The 17,830-nt window shown below is 44.4% G+C and overlaps 1 protein-coding gene across 5 annotated transcripts in view; it reads left to right on the top strand.

Annotated features, from left to right (window-relative positions):
- The window catches only part of MBNL1 (muscleblind like splicing regulator 1), a 105,489-nt gene that overhangs the window by 11,539 nt on the left and 76,120 nt on the right, over positions 1–17,830 (top strand). Inside the window, exon 1 of one of the 5 annotated variants that reach the window (XM_014945908.1) lies at positions 219–236. The exons of the other annotated variants lie outside the window; for them this stretch is intronic. The gene's annotated coding sequence lies outside the window, so the exon portion shown is untranslated. Of the gene's footprint in view, positions 1–218; positions 237–17,830 lie in introns of those variants that run through there. 5 annotated transcript variants of the gene reach the window in all.

The following is a 17,830-nucleotide window of genomic DNA, read 5'->3' as shown; positions in this document are numbered from 1 at the left end:
GCGGGCGGGCCGTGGCAGGCCGCGGTGCGGGGCTCCCGCCCGGCCGCGCCTCTCTCCCGGGAATGCGGGTGCTCCAAAAAAGCGCAGTTATTTGGGTTAGGTTTTTAAAGAAGACGGTAACTTCAAAGGGGCGTCGGCGGTTGCGCATCGCGGCGTCGGGCGACATCCCGGGTCGATGGGCACTGGCTGTGCTGCCCGTCCCCTCGGGACTTTCTGCGTTAAATGGGTAGAAATAGGTATTTAATATTTTTTTTTCTTTTGGGGGAAAGTTCTTGAATTCGGAACTTTGTTTCACGTCTAGTTACTGTAAACAAATCAGTTCGTTAACAGCGTTAGTTCGGTGGAAGAGAAAAACGGTGAAATGTCTGTATAAAAATGTTTCTTTTCGAAAAAAATATGATGATTTATTTTAAAATAAATGATTGCTTTTGATGGTTGTTTTGAAGGGAGGGAATATGTGCTGCAAAACATGGCAGTAGCAAAAGGACACAGGTGACGAAGTAGAGATAGTGAAACTGCGTGAGAGCAGGTTCAACAGAGATGGACTGGACAGGCACATAAATAATTAATAATAGCACTGAATAAATAGCTGGGCTATGTCTTCTGTAGCACTATGGGAAAAAAAAGGGTCTAATAAACGATGGCACGTTCCAAAGTGACAACAAGGAAATAATTTGCATAATGAATAATAAACCGATAGTACTTATTACTGCAGGGGAGGTTTGAGGGTGAGTGCCTGAGGTCCAGCGCTTGGAAGCTGCCACCCAGGCTCTGCCTGCTTGTGGGTGCTGACATAGAACAATATTATGACAGTTTAAAGTAAACAAAAGAGAAAGAAGGTAAAGGCTTGGCATCCCCGGCTGCACTGGAGCGGGTGACAGAGCTGCTGTCAGTGGAAGGCTGGGAGGCAGCGGCGCAGAAACCCCAGGTGTCGGGACTGGCATTGCGGGCTGAGCGGGGAGAGCTGCCCGGGAGGGTTTCTGTGGTGTGGAGCACCCCAACGGCCTCTCTGGAGGGGACGGGTTGCTGGATGCGTGGTGAGCTGAGCTCTGCGGTTGCAGCCTATGCTTTTGCAATTTAAATTTTGTGAGGCCTACGTCACTCTGCTTTACTCAGCTCCTGTCGGATCGGGCGTAGACTGGGACATCGTAAAATGGAATTGGACTTCCCTGCGTTCAAAGGCTGGGCTTCTGAGCTACAAAACTTCTTCAGGCTTAGTTGAAGCAAAAGATGTTTAAATAGAAGAGGGATGGCGATGACTGAACATTCAAAGTTTCTTAAGCAGTTAGTCTCTAGGCTTGAAAAAATTGTGAAAACTTATTACTCTGTATGTTGTGTGTATGAATTAAACTAAGCAGGCTCCACAATTACCGTTACGTGCTACCTAAAAATACAGGATTGTGCAGTTGTTATTTACTAGGGCTACTGAAGAAACATACACAGGCAACAGATTTCTTAGTCTGATATATGAGAGAGAAAGTGACAGGGCGTATTTATTGTCTCATTTCCTTAAAGCCATCTTTGTATTAAATTTATTTTGAATGGCAGGCAAGGATCTGAGTCCAAGGATGCTTTGTTGTACTCTGAGGCAGTTGCATCAATAGGCAAAATTGGGTCATTGTGTGAGCAATTTGTAATTCACTTGAGTAAGGAAACAGTGCCAAAGCTGTCCTGTGAAACCCCCCCTCAGCTGCAGCGGAGGGTATGGTTTCCATACATCCACTGCACAGCGCCGGCCTTCCCTGCGGTGGGAACAGCCTTGCTTTGTGATTTCTTTTCATTCACCCACAAAATCCTCCTTTATGCTCGCTGTCTCAGAAGTGTTGTGAGGCACAGCTGTGCCACGTGCCGGACAGGCGCGAGCTTCGTGTTTTTTCTGGGCTGAAAGCTGTATTGCAAATATGGGAAACGGCCAGTTCAGAGGTATCCGACGGCTGCCTACGGCTCGGACCCCCCTAGGCAGAAGTCTGACCCGCGTTCTTCACCCTCGTGGGAGAAGATGTTAGAGCTGTAGATCTGGGAGATTAACGAGGTAATGGATAGTATCTGTCTTCAGGAGTATCAACAAAAGAGTTTAATTAGTGGAAGCAGAGAATTTTAATTTAAAATTTCTCTGGTATATTATTATGTAATTGCGGAAGCAATCATAATCATAATTCAGTATAGTCTTTACTCAGAGGTTTTTGTGTAGGCAATTAGGGCTAAGGAGTTACTATTTCACGGCCTCGCTGTGGACGGTGTACAGTGTAGAGGGGGCTTTCACCCCGGGGAGAGTTGGGAGATCACAAAAGTGTAATCCTAAGCAAGATCCAGGCATGGGGGGTTTAGTGGGGTGCTGTGTGGGTTCCTGGAGCACCTCGCTGTCCTGCAGCAGCCGTACCACAGGCCCCTCAGAAGGGCTGAGGCTGCAGGTCAGGCTCTGCTGCTGCTGGCCCCCTGTGCTGGGGGACATCTAAAAACTTCAGGGTTTTTTTTTCTGGTTTTACTTTAGATTGGAAAGGCTGTTAGTTCATTCTGCTTTGGGAAGTTCAGCAGTATAATCAGAAATAAATAAATGTGACTCCAGCTGTTTCAAGCTTTAAATGTAGGCATTAATTTTCAGTTTTGGAGAAAGGTTAATCTTGCTTTGCATTAATCCACCTCTTGAATTCTACTACTTTATTGCTTCACTAAGTCTCAGATGCGGTTCATCGTTTACTAGGTAACATCATTAACTAGGTTACATTTACTAGGTAACAATTGCTGAGTTTATATTTTGTTTCCTACAGCGAGGACAAGGATTGAATAAACTAATGTTTTTAGACACCTCTGTGACAAATACCACACGCTGACAAGTGTTTGAAAGTAGCAGGTGCTGCTGTTGCTTTCTTTTATAACCTATTTTGCATGGAGGTTTCTGGTGCTTGTCTGGTTTGCATGGCTCAGGAGCACTGAAAACGCTACTTTCCAAAAGTTGGTGAGCAGGGAAGATACTATTGAAAAGAATCTGTAATGCCATTCAGCGCAGACTGCCTTGCAAGGGATTTCAGAGGACTGGAAAATGTGTTATTCTGTGGCCTTCGCACAATGTCCCAGCAGCATCGCTTTGCATCCCTGCGTCAGGTGCAAATCTGACTTCCCAGAGTTTAGAGCCCAGGGATACTGGAAACCTGGAAAGTAAATTTGAAGTATGGGAGATGGTGATGCATCACACCAAACAGCTGAAACAAACATTAAACAGTGAAAAGGGTGTTGCTCCGTAGGGCCATTATTTTGGTTGCCCAGAGGAGAGAGACCATTAAAGCTGCATGGGTTTTTACCGCCCTGCCCAGGATGGGTTATGTGGCCACAGCAAAGGTTCTTATATGTGTGCTGTAGATTAAGATCTCATGGCCATTTCAGATTAAAACATACACTTTCCCCTCTGTTTTTATTTCCTATAAGTACTTGTTTTATTCTGGTGCTTCAGATTTAATGTGGAGGTGGTAATGACACAGAAATGCCTGTAATTAGGAGGATGAGCCTTAGCACCTCTTGATGTCCAGAATAGAGGATGATTGCTACTTAGGAACTGCATGTATAAACTCCAAACATCATTTTTCTAACAGTACTAACACCCAGGAAGTCACACGTGTTGGATTTTAAAAGATGCCTTGCATTAACTATTCATTACTTTCAAAGGCTTAATATGTGTTTTCCTTTGCCCTGTGCACATTTTAAATGCAAATGTGAAGAAGAGGTGATTTTGCTGTTAACAAAGATTAGATCATTAAGATAAAACTGCAAAAAAAAAGTTCTGTTCCCTTTGGTTGTCATATTTTTATGATTTTTGTCCATGCCAAGGCTGATTTCTGTAACTGAATATTTAGCAAAAAATTCCTGCACCTACTGCTGTCCAGAAGGAATTTTACTGTGGTTGTATTTTTTGTATTTTTATCACGGTTTTCCAGTATGAAGAAGGAAGGACACTCATGTCAGCGATCAGGTGTTGCCTGAAATAATCTGGGTTTTTACTGTTCATTTGTAAGCGGTGGCAGAATAATCCTGCACACAAATGTGCAGGTGCTGCCAGAGGGCTCAGAGATCTGCCGCAGCGCGAGCAAAGCTCGAATGCGTAGATCCAGGATTTTGGTTAATGTGCTTTATACTCCTAACAGCTGTAAGGTGTGGAATCTGGCTGGGTTTTATTGCTTCCCTGGGGACTCCTGTGTTCAAATCTATCCCATTGATTTCAGCCCCCCGCAGTGCAGAGGGGCTGCAGGGGGGCCCAGGGCAAGGCAGAGGCTCCAGGGCTTTCCTTTGCCTGCGTGTGTGGTGGTCTCCACTATTTGTGTTCCTTAGGGATTAGAGCAGTTGCTTATTGTTATTATTATTATTTTTATTTTCCTAACAATTATATATTGTAAACTTAGTTTCCCAAGTAATGCAGCAAAGTAAACAACATTTCCTTCCTACTATCCCATAATTATTTACCAAAAGGATAAACATGTGAAAGGTTTTTTTTATTGCTATCCTTGGTGACGTTTGGAGTCTGTTCTGCTCTGCCTATGTGCAATTGTAATTCCCATTGGTATCAACGAGAGTTCACAGCAATTAACAAGGAAAGAGAAGGTACCAATAAAACTGTATCACAGTTGTGATGAAACGTGAATACATCCCAAGATAAAAAAAAAAATACACATATAAAAAGTTGAAAGGTGAAGGTTTTGCATATGGCAATGTATAATGGAGTGTGGTTCCTGGTAAGGCAGTTCAAGCAAGCAATTGATGTCTCCTGCTCTACCTTCAGCAGTTTGTGCAGGGTGGACATCTTAGTCATTGCTTCGTTTGGAGAAGAAAGCCAGTGACAAATGTTGTTTTACACTGTCATGTGCACGCAGAACCAGCAGTAAGTTTTCCTGTTCTGAGGCTGGTCTGAAATGTCTCCTGTAACTCTGGTGCTGAGCTGGGGCAGGTCGCGCACACGAAGCTGCCCGTGCCCACCGGACTCTTTGACGGCTGTGTGAGGGTTTGGTGTGTGCTGACCTCGGGATGAAATCCAGCTATGTGTTAGGAGAATTGCTTTTCTTCTGGGATCAATTAATTTTTTTAAATGTCTGCTTGCTGTCAGCTACTACCCTGTGAAATAGTCCATGTTTCAAATTACATGTATAACCTGCGTTGTTATAAAAGAATATTTTTATCCAAGATACCTTTATTGGAGGTAGCTGGGAGAACTCTCTTTTAATGTACTATAACAAAAAAAGAGTCAAAGTTTGTAGTAGACATGATCTGCTAGTCTCCACTAAAGTCTAACTTAAGTTCTCACTAAATGCAGCTTGAATTTTTAATACCGTGATTGCTATTTGGTATTAATTAGAAATAGCAGCAGCAGTTTAGAAGGCAGAAGAATACTTCTGTCACTAGGATGCTGAGTAGAGCAGCCAGAGTTCGTTTTCATTTGAATCTACAGATTGCACAGGAAAATTGAGGAAGCTGGACTGAGTTAACCAAAATTGGCTGTGAGTTTTGGGTAGCCAGAGTATTGTTTCTATAAGGCAAGGCTATAATCAGCACCACCCGGGGGGGCACAAGCAGTGCTGTCCCCCCCCCTGCTCAGTGTGTCCTGCTGCAGCCCTGCTGCCTCTGGAGCTGCCGGTCGCTGCTGGCGAGGAGTCTCGGGGAGAAACAACTTCCAGCCCTTATTTGAGCACTCTCAGAAAGCGTGCAACTGCCCGTGTTGCCCTTCGGACCTTATGCTTTTGGCAAATATGCCAAATATTTGTTTTCACAGAAAAATATTTCGGGACCTAAATACACAAGCTGTATATTGGTGGCTGAATCAGAGTCAATTTCAGCACAATAAAAAGAAGCAAGTACTTCTTAAAGTTAAAATATGGGTTAAAATGTCTGGTCATTTGACATTTTGAGAAGTGAGCTTTCCCGTAGCCCTCCATCGCTAGCCCAGCTGTATTTGACTCCTTTTATCAGTTCTTTACTTGAATTTACAGGTGGCAGTTTAAACTCCTGCATATAGTCCAGGTTTTCCTGTTGGAAGCACACCTCGCTGTCTGCCCCTGAGGGAGGCTGCTGTTGTAAAAGGAATTTTTTTCGCTTACATACTTGTCATTAGTGTTACATTCGGAGTTGGTTCTTATAAAAATGCATCAGTCTTGCTTGCAGCGGCACAGAAAAAAATTAACAGAGCGCGCACTGAATTTTCCCCTTATCGTGCTGTACCACATTTTATATATCTTGTAGGGAGATGGTTTGTTTCTACGGTTTCAGACTTTGTGTTTCGTAAGATTAATAGACTTAGCAGCCCTGTTTGCTAAGCTTAGCGATGATAACAATGTAATAAGTCATGAGACGGTCGCAGATCATCTGGCAAGGCAAAATAGGCCTTGGGCTTGAACTTGGAGCAGGTATTATTTGGAGAGAAAAGTAAAACATTGAAAGCATTATAAATAACCCGTCCTGACTCGGGTGGCTGTGAGTTCAAGTTTGTCTGAGGAGCCTGCATGGGGAGCTCAGCTGACGGCGTCTGCGTTCACCCTTTATAGGTACCCACGGGCAGAGTGAGAGGTATTTATAAAGTACATATACGGTGTTTCATGCAGCAGGTCCCAAGCACAGAACGGTGCCCCTGCCCATGCTCGGTGCCAGCTGGTGGACCCCGGGCTCCTGCAGCCCTCGCTGCCCATGTTCCTGCAGCGCTGCTGGCTCCTGCGCCACTGAGTCCGGCTGCAAGTGGTGAGTAAGGACTCGGGAACCCTGAGCATGTTTGGGCTTCAGGCCCAATCCTGCTTCCAGAGAAGTTAATGGGAATTTTTCCTTCTAAAAAAGGGAGAGCGGTCAGAGCTCCTCAGCTCAGTTCTGCGAGGCCCTCAGCTCTCCTCTCTTGGTAGTCTTGTAGCCTCCAGCTCCCCCTTTGCCTTGGGAAGAGGTGGTCCACCGGTGCGTGGAGGTGGTCTCACGGAAGGTTGGCCTCCAGCAGGTGTGTGGGATGGGAGTGTGCTCCTGAGACCGCTTTAGCTCTGGCATCGCAGTGACGTTATCTCCGCTGCAGTGACACCTACACAGTGTTCAAGGAGATAAGCTTTTCTTTTAAGTTTAAGTAAATTGCTCTAGGAGAAAATGAAGTTTGCTGCGTTAATTGGGTCTAGATATACCTGAGGTCTCAAGCCTTTAAAGACCACACTCCCTGGGGGCACCGCAGAGAAGCGTGCAGGCTCCGGGAGCTCACTGAACCAGGCAGATGTGTCAGGTTTTCCGAGCAGGTTGCCAGGCTGAAGGCAGCAATAATTAGGCCTGGATTCACCCTAGAAAAGACGTGTCTCAGTGTGCGCAGGCGCCCGAGTGCCGGTGCTCCAACATCTGCTGAGTGTTGCTGGCGGAGGTGCGGGTGGGATGGGGGGGCTGGCTGTGCAGAACCGCCCGCCCTTCCTCTTCCTCACGGAGCCCCAGGGTGGGTGCTCACCGTCCCCACTGCCGCTGGCTATTTCAGTGGTGCTTGTGCCACGTGGTGTCCGTGGAAGAAAGGTCCTGTCAACCGTGTGTACTGATAAACACAGCATCATTTACTTGTGCAAAATATACTCTAGTGGGTTTTTTTCTGTGACTCTCCGAGGCTGGAAAAAAAAACATCTGAACATCCGAAACAAAAAATGTTTCTTCCACTGTTTGGAAGACTCTGTTAGCACCTGGGCAGCATTTTTGACTTCACGTGGTTACTTTTGGTTTTCAGTGAAATCCTTTCCATATGTGATTTTATACAGAAATCCTTCAGTGCTCAGTATGTAGGCAAAACTTGAACTGTCTTTTTGAGACTTCTTTCACAAGCAGTCAAAAATCAGAGGTAGAGAGTCCGTGATACTGACAATGTAATTTTGTACTTTTCAGCTTTTTGATGTGTAACAGTTAAAATGTTCTTCTGAGAGTGCAGGCACTTGCTGCTGTGACTTAGCTCTGCAAACTGCTTAGAAGAAAGTCCCTGGGAAAATATCTTCCTTGCTGCTTATCAGCATTTTATTGAGCTCCTGTATTTATGTGCAAATATACTTGATAAATTAATGACGCGATTTTATGTGAAAAGTAGACACAGCTCTTTCTTCTAATTAAACACAGCTCAATGGCGGCGACTAACATGCAAGAATTTGAACTTCTTTCATTCATTTTTCTGCCTGCCTGACAAAATTACTGCTTTGGGTTTGTTTGTTTGTTTTGTTTTCTGCAATTTCTGAGTATTCTGTCTTTAATCACCATCTTTATAAAAATTACTTTCTCTTAAATCTTTTCAAAAGCTATTTTCCAAATATTCCATGTTTTTTGTATAAGACTAGAATTTTAAACTTTCATATTTGGTATTTTTAGAGGTAAGCGTGAGTAAGGAAAATGGTAATCTTTTGAGCTTTTTCCAAAATTTCTTCCCCGTGTTCAATTTAGGTAGCTTGTGCAGGTACATTAACGGAAAAGGAGACACATCAAGGAGAACCCAAGTAGGGGATAGGGAGGAATCTTCCATGTGAGAAATATTTTGGGAAAGCAGATGAGGACGGTGGAGGTGGACAGTGATGAGAAATGGTTCGGGTATGATGCGAGCCTCTGCAAGACAGGAGTTCCTTGGAGCGGAGCTGGGGGGCTCGCAGGGGCTGGTGCAGGATCACTGGGTGCTCTTGTCCCCAGAGGCTGAGGGGTAGTTTGCCTGTTGTCCCCACGCTGGCTCCCCAAGCACGTGGGCTTGTAGCCTCAGCATCTTCTTGGCCAGGGGACCTCTGCTGTGGCTCTCCTTTGGAAAGAAAATAGACAGGGAGCTGTGGAGGTAGTGCTCAGTGAATGAGTGGCACCATTAGATGGGCTTCAGCACTTTTTTATCTTGGCTTTTCATATGGCGTCGTTCCTGAAGCTGTTCTTTTGGCTAGTTTCAACATGATGAGTGTTTAAGGTAACTAATAGCAGGGGTATAACTTGGGTGCTTCTGATACTTTTTAAAAATTGTCTAACCTTTTTGGTCCACACCTGTGTTTCTTTGACATGTTAACATTGGTATTTTTATTCTGTTGTAGCAGACATTTTGGGGCAAGTGATCCATTTTTACATGGCATGAATATATAGAGGCTGTTTCTTCTGCAAGAAGAATTAATGAGAGTTTGAAGGTTATGTGTTTTGTGATTTGGCAGTGGTTGAGCGTAGAAGAGGTTCCCTAGAAGAGCGAGCAGAAAGGACAACAGTTCACTTCTTGCTCACGAAGGGGACTATTGGAGCCCAGACTGGCAGCCTTGTGTGCAGGGCTCTGCTGGGACGGTGGGCACTGCCACTCCTTGGCCTGGCCTTGGCAGAGCAGGCTGAGAGCGAGGGATAACAAACAGATAAAAGTAATCCAGCAGCTATTACAACGTGAGACTATGAGGAATACATGGATGCAAGAGGGTAGTGAAGGGTCTGCATTTTTTCTGCCTGAGATGTTCCTTGATTATTCCGTGGAAGACGGGAGCTCAGAAACACTTCAGACAGCTCAGCTGTGCAACAGCCATAAATAAAAACTCAGCAAGGTAGTGGTTCCAACCCGATCTATAACCCAGAAACAAAAATTATTCAAGATCTGACTGTCTGAGCTGAAAACCCCCTGTAGCTACTGTTTGTCGTGATGCAGAAGGTGCCACCACGCTCACTGCACCTTCGGCCAAGCTGCTGCTTGCTCTTTTTTTTTTTTTTTTAATATGATGTTTAGTGAGCTCAGATGACAGCAACCTGTGGGAGATCTTGTGTGCCTTCGAGTGTTACACCATTGGTGTCCCTGAAGCTGTTTTTTCTTGGTGGCCTCAGGAACCTCAGGGCACCGCTGCGTTGGGAGGGTGTCCCCAGGACCTGCCTCGCTGGGGACACCCTGCTCAGGAGTCACAGCTCACCTCCGCCAGCCACGGTGCTTCTCCAGGCTGAGGTTTTGTGCAGAAGAAACTGTTCCGAACAGAGGCCGTTCGTTGGTTGTTTTTCAGGATTATTATTGTTAGCTACGTAAATATCATGACTCAAGATGAACAAGCATAACAATAAATAATAGCAAATACCGATTTTAAAAGCAGTCTCAAGGACATTTTTCATTTCTTTCGTAAAATAAAGCATAGTCATTCAGTTTTTGTTACTTTTTGATACTGGTGACTAATTTGGAGCTTTTCCTTGCTATCTAAGGACGCATGTATTTATTTAGCTTGGGTGAGATTGTTCACAATGCAAAATTAATCACATCAATTAGTGTTTCTGTGCTGCTGAGCACTGTATGTGTAGTGATCTCTGTTAAGTCAAGGAAAGCGTCTCCTAAACTTGATTAGTTTTGCTGTATACTGAAGAATCATTTTGCTTCTATAGTAGTGCATAACAATTATCTCGAGTACCTCAGATGGTGACAGAGCATAGAGAGTAAAAAAACCCTTACTCTTTAGGATTTAGAATCTTATATAAATAATGAAATTACTTTAGATTTGTTGTATTTTCTGATAAGTCGTACAAGACTTTACTATGTTAGAACGATATGACTGATAAATAAAAATTAAGGCCAGAATGTATTAAAGCATAGAAAATACTCTATTTTGGATTTGAGATTCTTTGAGAAACAGAAAGCTTTGAACTGAAGCAGAGTTGGCTTCATCTCCTGTCTTACAACAGATGCTGGAGTGGTTTTCCAGCACTGTCTTTGCCTTGTGATTCATGTTAGCATTAGCAGGAGCCAGGCAGTGACATCCTCGCACCAAGCCGGCCATGGTTCCCTGCTCCAGGAGGCCCTGGTGTGGCAGTGGTGCCATTGTGGGCGACTGGGGGGCTTTCAGAGGCGTGAAAGGCTCGAAACCCCTGGGCCTGTCCCAGAGGTTCTGTGCTGGGATGCTCTGTGTGCTGCGGTCCCGTGGGGTGCTGCTCTCCCGCAGCCCCCACCACATCAGCAATCCCATTTTCACCCATTCCTATGTCATTTTCTCATCCTTGGAGAGAAGCATGTGATTGTCACAGTGCTGCTTCTCACCATTACTGAGCTGAAGTGACCCAGCCATCGAAACCTGCGTTCTAACTCGCTGTCGAAAGCGGAACTCCGTGTAACGTGTTCCTCATTATCTGTATTCATGTCCCTTTTTGTTCGCCCTCAAGTCAGATGCAAGATGAAGCAATGCACGCAATTGTAACTTCTGATTCCCCTAGCTAGGAGCGTGCCGTTGGGGCAGCGGGCAGTTGGGGGTGAAGGGGGGTGCCCCACACTGGATTTTGCTGAAGATGCTGCTGCGGCAGCCGCGAGCAGGGATGTGTGGCCGTTCAGGGGGCTGTCACCGGGTGTGGGAGTGGGACAACGCGCTGGCTCAGAGCAGGGGACATGAATGGCCTGTTCCCTTTTTGGTCATTAAGTTCAGATTTAATCTCGTTGATTAATTTGATGTGGTGGCTGCATCCAGACTCCAAATTCATAGTTATTCACATAGCAAAATGATCAGTGTGCTGCCCTGCAGCATGACAATCAAGAAGCAGAAGGGCGAGAACTTTGAAATTTAGAGTCTGGTGATGGGGATGAACGTGGGAGGGGGTGCCTGGACTGGGGCAGGTTAGTAAAGCTAAGCGGAGGAGCTTGTTGGCTGGAGCAGATATTATTAGTAATAAAATAATAATAATGTTTGTACTGACCACGTCTGTGCACAGGTGCTCAGCTGATGGTCTTGCAAGACTCATTTTACCCACTGCTTTATCCAGCCATTTCTGGGGAAGGAAAAAGCCACCCTTTGCAACCAGGGCCGTGTGGCAGCTGCTTTAGGAAGGGAAGTGAAAAATGATATATCAGATTGTAAAAAGTGGGAAGCTTAGCAGTAATAAGGTGCCAGTATGTTTTCTCTTGCTCTAAAGTAGATATTAAAGCATATGACCTGCAAGATGCGAGGCTGGGTGTCCGCTGCATCTCGCACGAGGCAGAGCTCCTCGGGGTCACTTTTCCTCTCTGAAACCATCGGCATCAGCTGAATTTGGTATTACAGGGAAGCGGTTGCTTCCCTTGCTGAGTCATGGATGTTGCTTTTTTCTGTAGTAGTTATCACAGATGATGCTAACAATCATGTTTTTTATATATATATATACACACACAGGTACAGTTAGAAATTACCTGTCGATATAGGAGTGTTTTTCAGTAATGTGTAGCTATCCTTTTTGTCACTGTTACAAGTACCTTCCAGTTAGGAGTCCTAGTTGTGGAACATTCAGCATGTGGCTGTGTTCTTGAGGAAAACACCCAAAACCTGCTGCATGTGGGGTGCTTGTTATTAATGTTTGGCTGCATAATCAACAGGCACCCCAGCCTGCCCCCAGTGAAACAAGCAGAAGTAACATGCAGTATAAAATCACACACATGCATGATGTGTGTGTAGGAAACATTTTACAGGTGAAATGTGCCTTTCTGGTGGCAGGGGACAGTGTTGGGTGGACAGTGACGAAGACACTGGGTTTGTGGGAGACTGATCCTGGTGTGATGCCATTGACGCAGGTCATCTCACTCCTTCATCACTTGGCTTACGTATGTTTGCAGTTAATCAAACAAAATGTCGTTCAGTGCAAGTGCCTGATTAATAAATAGCTCTGTACTTTTTGGAAGAGTGCACAGTTATTTTGCTACGGCTTCTCAAATGTCTTTGTATAGAAATGCAATGCCTAAAATTAATTAGAACAAGCACATAGGACTGATTTTAATAAAAGAGCTTTTGGTTATTTAAATTCAGGCTGTTTCTTTTTAAAAAAAAATCTCAGAGTTTTTAGTTAAATTGCTAGATTACTGTTATTTTTAAAGAGAAACAAATTCTTTTTAGACTTGCATAGGAAATATCTCGTCTTTCATGGTTGAAATTCTTATGTCAGGATAATACAGAGCTTGTAATGTAAATGTTATGGTAAAGGAATTGTAGTATGGACATGTTTTTACTACCAGAAACAATATTTTCAGCTTCAGGGGTGTGGATGGATATGGGAATGCTTTGTAACACATAAATCAACAGCAAAATGGATTAAATGCAGAGTAGCCCTTCCTGCCATTTTGTGTCTCTGGCTTACAAGTTGAAAGAGCAGAATAACAGCCAGCGTGCACATTTCCTAGTCTGGAGACAGACACTGGCCTTCCCCTAGTTTAGTCCATAAATACACATCCATCTAATGCTGTCAGATAATGTGAATTCTGCATCTCTCTGAAGTATCAAATTTATATACTGTAGCTTATAGAAAATAAAAAATTCAACAGGCATATTTCTTGACTTCAGAGGGGTTTTTTTTGTTACAGTAATAGTGGTTACTTCATAACCGTCTACTCTTGAAAGGAAAGAGGAATTTTCAGTATAACTTTCTGACTTGAAAATAGCACTAATCTAAAGAAAGAAAGGATTGGGCTATGGGATTTGTATGTCTGTGCAATTACACTGTTGTTGGGATTTGGTTCACAGTTTGATGAGGGACGTAAATCTTGGAGAGCTGATTTCAAGGAAGTAGTTTCTTTCCGCACACTGCAGTAGCACATATGAAATTGGGGGCACTTACTTTATGACATGTTGCCTCTTTTTTCATTATTTATCCAGTTTTCATGAACTAAGTGTTCATGAACTTGGATGTGTTAAATTCAGATGTAATATCACAGTTAGGTGTTTCTGCTAAAACGGTTTCAGAAACTGTGAAATATACTCAAGATAAAAACACATCTGATGAGGATCTGCCTAAGAAGCCCACTGAAGGCAGTGGGAGGTTGCATTGCCTTCCCAAGCAGCTCCGTCGGAGCTAAAACAGTACTGAGATAACCTTTAAAACACTACTACTAGTACTACTACTACTAAAACTATGTATATTATGCAAAATATCTGGGTCATAGACGTAGTGTTGGCAGGTTTTTTACAAATCTGGTGTGGGACTTGCTTAGTACTTCAATGCTTGTAGTTTTACCAAGTTCTGTTTAAGTCACAAGTTGCTGGGCTGTGAGATACATCTCAACTGGTGCTGTACCCAGGCATTAGTTTTACTAAAGAGTATTTTTCTTTAACCAATCCTTCACTGTTGTGTGGCCAGGATGTTAATTAGCTCATTGTTTCTGCTTAATTTCATGACAGCGCTATAATTATATCCCTCAGTTGTGCCATGCAGTAATTGCTGTATCTTTTCCAAAGTTTATGTTGAGATATGTTATTGGTAAACTTTGAATTTGGCAGAGGTGTTTTGAAAATACTGTAAGGCAGTCAGTAATTTTTGTATTTCTTTCTTTAAAAGACAGCCATTTGGCAATTTCAGGCTTTGAGACTGTACTGTCAATGTAAATAGAATATTGATTTTATTCCATTTCCTATCTCATTAGAGTCATTGTCATGAGGATAGATTCATGTTGTGTAATTATCTGTTCTTGCTGACAGTTCTCATGTCATCGAGACTGGCATTTTCAGCTTCCACTTTGAGCATAAAAATAGCATTCTTCACTGCCATCTTCTTTAGTGTTGTGCTTTTTTGCCTGTCCGGCTTTATACATCTTTCTTTCTGAGAGACGTGTGTGAATTGAGATAGAGAAAACAGGAATGTCCAGCAAACCCAGTTACAGGAAGAGTGAAAACAATGGCTCCTCGGGAAGAGTTCCCAGTGCAGCGAGACACTCCCGTTCAGAAAGCTTATTTTGTGTCAAAGGCTGTAATGAAGACAGGAGGAAAAACGTATCGTTAACCTGGCTGTACAATATTTCTTTATAGCAATAACAGGAAGTAATAAAAATTAAACATACTTAATCAGAACTTAGAAACCATAAGCACATGGTCCTTTCTGTGTTAGTTTCACTTTCTTGGGCGTTTCCAGATAACCTTTCCATTGATTTGTTGAGCTGTTTCTTAATCGTTTTCATTGACCCAGCTCAGCAGACAACTAAGTCACCCCTCTTACCCTCTTAAGGCATGACTTTGTGTTATTTCTCTATTTTGCCTTCTGAGAATCACTTCTTAATTTGCTTTCAATATTTTTAGCTTCATTTTCTTTCTATTCCCAATAATCAGTGAAGGCAAGGTTATGCTTTGTCCCAACCAATGTTGCAACAGTCCCAAGACAAGTAGCAAACACTTTGAAATTTCAAAAGATGAACTGCAAAAACCAGCTGTGGATTAAGAACAGCTTTTAGTACTGAATGGCCTACTAGGTGGAATCTGGAAACTGTCAGCCCCCAAATACATTTTAATTAAATTTTTAAAAAAATTATTAAGAATCACCTCAACCCCGTTCTTGTCCTCTCACTACAGTTCCTCCCTCTGGATTTGTTGCAGTCTTTCCTAGCTTATCAGAGACAGCTGAAAGAGAGATGTCAATGTATCTGCTGGGTTTTTTTGTGATGTCCAGTGATATCCTTTAGTATTTGAGGCTTATTGGGGACTCCTCATTGACTTGGAATATCACAAGGTAATTTCAAAGTGATAGGAAAATAGTTAATGCAGATTAAAAAAATATAATTCTATACCAATATCTTCCTTTATTTAGTCGAGATATTGAAGATAGACCTCTGGTCTGAAGTCAGTCTTTATTTTTGCTAGAAGACTATTTTTAAAGCTGACATTTCTGGCTATGTTTTCAGGTAGATAACAAATTCTGACAAAACAATTTTTCTTCAAGTAACTGCACAGACAAAATATACATCTGGCATTTCTTCACATCCAGAAGATTTACCTTTGAGGCATCACAGCTCCTCAGAGTAATACTTTTCTTTTCGTACCTGGCAGCCTGAAGGATGAAGGGTGAAATTCAGCTTCATCTAATGCAGTTACAGATATGTCACTGACCTCAAGAGGAGGAGAACCTCACTGCAAGTAAGCGGCTAGTCTGACTCCAAACTTATTACAAAGCTAGGAATAAAACATAGTTTTGTGAGTTTTAGCAGGGAGATTACTCCTTTCACTACAAGTGAGCACAAAAGATAGTTTTCATCTGTTTTCATTTTGTATGTTGCCTTCATGCTATCTTTCTTTCCTCGTTAGGGCTGACTACTCTTGTAACGAGAGTGAAATTAGATATCTTGCTTGGAAAATGTGGCCTTGAACTTGCTTTGGCTTTAGCATGTAAAATATCTCAATTGCTGCTCTAACTGCTCTTGGTGTTTGGAAAAATCAATGCTTGGTGTGGATCGTATACCAAACTGATGAACAGGAGAAAATCCCTGCTTAGAGCTAATTCACACCTTTGTTGTAGAGCTCTTGCAGTCTGCATCGGCATCACCCTCTCCTGAGGGTCCCACAGGGAGTAAATGTTCATAACAAAATAACACTCAAAAGTTGGCATTTTGTGCTGTGCAAGAGTGATGGTGGGAGGAAGCGGATACATCTATTATCTGTATCTGTGGAGGACAGGGTGGGTTGTGGCACACCTTGGCTGGAGGCCAGGTGATGTGTTTTGGGATTCTGAAAGCTGTCTGATGTGAAGGGCAGTCCCGCGTGAGGTGGCTGGGGACGCCTGGAGCCTGTCCCACTAGGGTGCCCATATGGGCCCGCTGGGATGTGGCCGGGGCAGGTCGCATCATGGGATCCCAGCATGTTGTTCTGAGCCGCTTTCAAATCTCTCAGTGCTAACCTGTCATGGCTGGGCAGGGGGGCACAGGTGGGAGAACCAAACTTGTTTGGCTGAGCACTTGTTATGGAATGAGTTTTCAAGATCTGAGTCTCTGCTGTATCCCCAAGTGCTGATCGGTAGTCGCTGCTGGCATGGGATGACTGCCTTCTGAATTTTAGGCAGTTGAAGCAAATGAGTATCTGTGTTTACCAAGAAGGCACCTAGCTGTTAACTTGTGCTTGCAAGTAATTATACACAGTTGTTTCTCTCTTGCTAACGGGGATTAAAAATGTCAGCATTATTAGAAGTGTCCTGGCAAAGAAACCACGGTGCCCGTTATAATCTTATTAGCTGCATTAGGTGTGCTTTACTTCTGCTGTAGTTTGTTGTTCTAATCACTTAGTCCCTAGAAAAAGACTCCTCAGATTTTCCCTGCCTGTTGGTTTGCATCCACGCTGACCAGCACTGCTTTCCAAAGGTGTGTTTCTGATGTCACTGATGCTGCTTTGGGAGGTGGAGGGGGAATGTACAAATTAGGGAGTAGCGTCTTAGAGAAATGAGGACATGAACAGCTTTTCTTCTAAATGCAGGATGCTGCTGGGGGTTCTGGTGTTGGCAGGAGAATTCCCATAGTCGGTGTTGTCCTGTAGGCACTGCTGTGAGGGCCCCTCTGCTCCCAGCTCCAGGCAGCTCTTCTGAGATCCCCAGGCAGGACAAGTTATAATTTATTATGGAGTTATATTTACATGTAGCACCAGATTCTACGGCAAAGCTGGGCATCTGAAACTGGTCTCAAAGAAACACCCATTCCACTTTGCCATCCGAGGGGCAAGGTTTATCCTCTCATTTCTTACATGTCGGGGTGTTTTTTTACGTGGCTGGTGTTCAGCACGAAGCTGCCCGTTCACCTGCAGTGTGGTAGCGGGAGGAAGCAGCGTGCTGAGTAATCCCTCTCTCCCGGACGGGGCAGCCGCCCGTGTGCCACCGCCTCAGCCCTCGGCTGAAGGCAGCCCCAGGCCAGCCTGCGGTGCCCCCGCCGTGACGGTGTGCCAGCGGCTGGGGCTCCACAGGAGGGCACGGCCGGCGCCTCGGGCAGCCAGGGCCCAGCCGCTCCGGCGAGGGACCGCCGTTTCGGGTCTGTCCTTAGGCGAGTACCGGCGGGGGCGGAGAGGCCGTGCCGCCGCCTGACCCCGGCCGCGACACCCGCAGCGCTGTGTGAGGGGCTCCGGGCGGGGCGGCGGGCCCGGCTCTCTGCGGCTGTTCCCCGGGGGGAGCCGGTGCCCGGTGGCCGCGGCCGGCGAGGCCCGGC

Source organism: Calidris pugnax, unplaced genomic scaffold (assembly GCF_001431845.1).
Source record: "Calidris pugnax isolate Ruff unplaced genomic scaffold, ASM143184v1 scaffold111, whole genome shotgun sequence".
In the NCBI taxonomy this organism is placed as follows: domain Eukaryota; kingdom Metazoa; phylum Chordata; class Aves; order Charadriiformes; family Scolopacidae; genus Calidris; species Calidris pugnax.
This window is presented reverse-complemented; position numbering and strand designations above follow the sequence as displayed.